This window comes from Mandrillus leucophaeus, unplaced genomic scaffold (assembly GCF_000951045.1).
Source record: "Mandrillus leucophaeus isolate KB7577 unplaced genomic scaffold, Mleu.le_1.0 Scaffold128, whole genome shotgun sequence".
In the NCBI taxonomy this organism is placed as follows: domain Eukaryota; kingdom Metazoa; phylum Chordata; class Mammalia; order Primates; family Cercopithecidae; genus Mandrillus; species Mandrillus leucophaeus.
The window spans coordinates 3089994-3093568 of record NW_012101209.1 but is presented as its reverse complement, the minus strand read 5'-3'; the positions used below and the strand labels follow the sequence as shown (position 1 = coordinate 3093568).

Genomic DNA, 3575 nt, shown 5'->3' with positions numbered 1-3575 from the left:
TGGGTTTCAGTCTTTCTGAGGGCTGCTTGATTTCTGGTTCACTATTATAGTATGGCCTTTTGAAACTCCAAACTAAAGCACCATTCTTGGTGCACTCTGACTGCTGAATCTGCTGAAATGCCTGCTCAGCTTGCTGGTCTCCCAACTGCCTCTCAGCTGGCAGGCATCTGCCTCTGTTGAAATTGGCAGATACCTCTGGGAGAAAAGTGGCCCAAAACGTCATGCTCATCACTATAGATTGCAATCTATCTTTTTAATTCCTCATTTGCTTTGTTAATAATCTATGGCTTTCATACATATTTTTAAAATATTTATATATTTATATTTTTCCTAGCCATTCTGGTTCTTAGTGGGAAGGAAGGTTGGTTCAAATTCCTTTACTTACCATTATTAGAAATGTAGCCCTCCTCTTATATTTACTTTGCCTGTGAATAGTAAAGTGTTAGTTTTCTATACTTTTTTTCACTTTTGCTTTTTTATATTATTTCAGATAGCGTCATTATTTCCCATGTATGTTGTGGGATGCATTAAACCAAGCAAATTTCAGAAGATCATTTATGTGAACATGGTAACATTTTTAATATATATAAGTCAAATATTAAGATAGGTCCTCAGAGTTTATAAAATCGAAGTGATTCTGTTTTATAGGGTACCTCCTCTTTGGTAATATTTAATACATATGCTATTGGTGATATCCAGAAGGAAAACTGGAAATGTATATTATAGATGTCATATTATAATAGATTATACTTTCAAGTAGACTGTGTATGTGCTTTACTCTCTAAAACTTTTATTTTTATGTTTTATTTATTATTATTACTACTTTTAAAACTGCCTCTTCTTTCTCAGACATGAGATTTTTAGCATTTTGCCTGAATGACACTCTTAACTGAAATTTTATATTCTTGCAATTTTGTTTTTGGCTTAGGTCCCAAACATAGCTTCCTTAAAAACATAAAAAGTTAGTAAAGCTTCATAAATAATAGAAGTCCGGAAGTCTAACAAAAATAAGATTAATAAAACTGGTATTTACAACTAAATCTTTCTTGTTATGTTACTCCATTGATAAAACAATAGAAATCATAGACTTATTTTTCATTGTTCCAAGCAGCAAATGGAGAAAAAGTTAAATTCTGCCAGATAAAGTTTATAGTCTTGAATTTTAATACTTAGAATCTAGCAGTGACTTGAAAGTCGATTATCATTTGGCCAAGAGTCATTCATCTTTATGCAAATAAATTTGCATTAGAAATGGCTATATACCTACAAAGTATGCATTATGCCAATAAATGTAATAACCATAAAATGTATTTTTTTCACTTTTTTTCAGATTTCAGTTATCATTAGTTTCATTTTGATGTTTGGAAATTTAATGTACTTATCTTCTTTTTATTCTTCATCTTTGTTAATGATGTGGGTGTTTAGTTCATAAAGTTGGTTTTTTTAACCTACCAAATAGCATGTTTTCCTGTCTAAAACAGGTATAACAGAATAAATAGACCCTTTCCTGATTATCATTCAACATGACACAGTTCTTCCCAAGCAAACCTGTCTTATCCTTGAAAAATATTACAGTATGAAGTTTTTCTTTTTAAGACAGTGCCCAAGTAAATATTGGAAAATTATTATAAAGTAATAAGACTTTATACATACTTTAAACATATCCCATTTTATGATAAATATGACTTCTTTCTCCTAAGTCACTTGAGGAGTTTAAGTACTCATTGCAGTGACACTGCCACTGCCCAAAACATTTTTGGAACTCCTCTGAGTTTCCTTCACAGATACGGCACAGTCTTTAGAATGTCTTCACTGGTGGCAAATCTTTGCCTTTCCAGAGTGGATTTGATTTTTGGAAATGACCAAAATTTTGTGAATATTTTGTGTAATTGGGCTGGGAAATACAGATCTTGCTCAAACGATGATGTGACAGTAAAGTCATAAGACCAATTATTTTGCACCTATAACTAAATTATTTCTGAAGGCAGTTTAGAAAGTGTAGTTCCAAACTACTTTGAGCAATAGCAAGACAATTAGAATAAGTGTGTAGTCTGCTCGCAGGAACTATATGGAATGACACTCATTTGGATATGTGTTTGGAAAGGTGGTTTAGTGAATCAGTTCTATTACATTGTAGTCATATTTCTGATATCTGTAAGCCAGAACCTAGAATATTCTCCTCTACCTCCCATTGCCACACTGATCAGAAATGATACCAACTTTCTGATACCTATAAGCCAGAACCTAGAATATTCTCCTCTACCTCCCATCTCCACACTGATCAGAAATGGTACTAACTACAGTAACGCCAAAATACAGCACTTTTCCATGTATGGTGCAGTGATTTAATCTTTTGGGACTGCCCTTATGTTTTAACGTTTTTGCCTTCCATATCCTTTTTCCTTCATAGTAATTAATCCCTCCTCTTTCTCTCCCCCCAGAAAATGCTCTTTCTTTCCAACATTTTGCCAAACTATTTCACCATTACAGAGTAGAGAACTCCTAATAGTGTGCTCATCTACCTCTTTTAATGAAAACTTTTTTATTTTGAAATATAGTACAGATAAAAACTGCATAAAGCAAATGTTTTGTGTGCTGACTTAGTGCTGGCTAATACTGATGAGTACAGTCTCCCCTCAGTGTCTGCAAGGATTGATTCCAGGACACCCCCAACCCCTGTGGATACTAAAATCTGCAGATGTTGAAGTTTCTTATGTAAAATGGTGTGTTATTTGCATATAATCTATGCACGTCTTCCTATACACTTTAAATCATCTCTGGATTACTTATAACATCTAATGCAATGTAAATACTATGCAAATAGTTGTATACTGTATTTTCATTTGTACTTTTTAAACTGTTGTATTATTATTATTATTTCAAATATTTTCTATCTGCTGTTGGTTGAATCTGCAGCAATTGGAACCCATGGATGTGGAGGGCTGACTGTGTTATGTATTACGTGGCAAACATTCTTAAACTACCATTATATCAAAATTATAATTTTCTAAATGAGTGTAGAAGCCCTTCATGTGACCCGTCCCAAAGCACTCCCTTGTACTGCCCTAAAACAATAATGGCTGTCTTGATTGCTATGATAGTAACTTTCCAGCATTCCTTTATAGTTTCGTTACTTAAGTTTCTCTTTTTAGCTACAAGTTTCCTGCGTATCTGCCTGGTTTTATCCTCATGAAATTTATTTGTTGAAGAACTGGAGTCATAGAACATGTGGAGGATTTCATGGTCCAGATTTTGCTTTTTGAGTTCTTGTGGTGTAGCTAAGCATGTTCCTTTGTCTCATAGTATAGCTTAATATATTAGAAACTGGATCTGAAACTTGGATTGCTTCAGGCTTGATCACTTTGGCAAATCTATAGTATTGTTCTTCCATCAAAAGGCACATAATGTCTCTCTTTATGGTACTAGCCCTCAGTGCCTTATGACGGATCTGTTAATTCAATAGGGATTGCAAAGTGGTCACATTCTAATCCATCATCTAGAGTTCATTTAGGAAAAGTTAAGTAAGTGTTGATTTACCTCTTTATTTGCAAGTTTTACAAATAATGAACTGGTTC

General features: G+C 33.5%; 1 pseudogene; it reads left to right on the top strand.

The window, feature by feature from the left end:
* The window catches only part of LOC105533750, a 136287-nt pseudogene that overhangs the window by 74451 nt on the left and 58261 nt on the right, over nucleotides 1-3575 (top strand).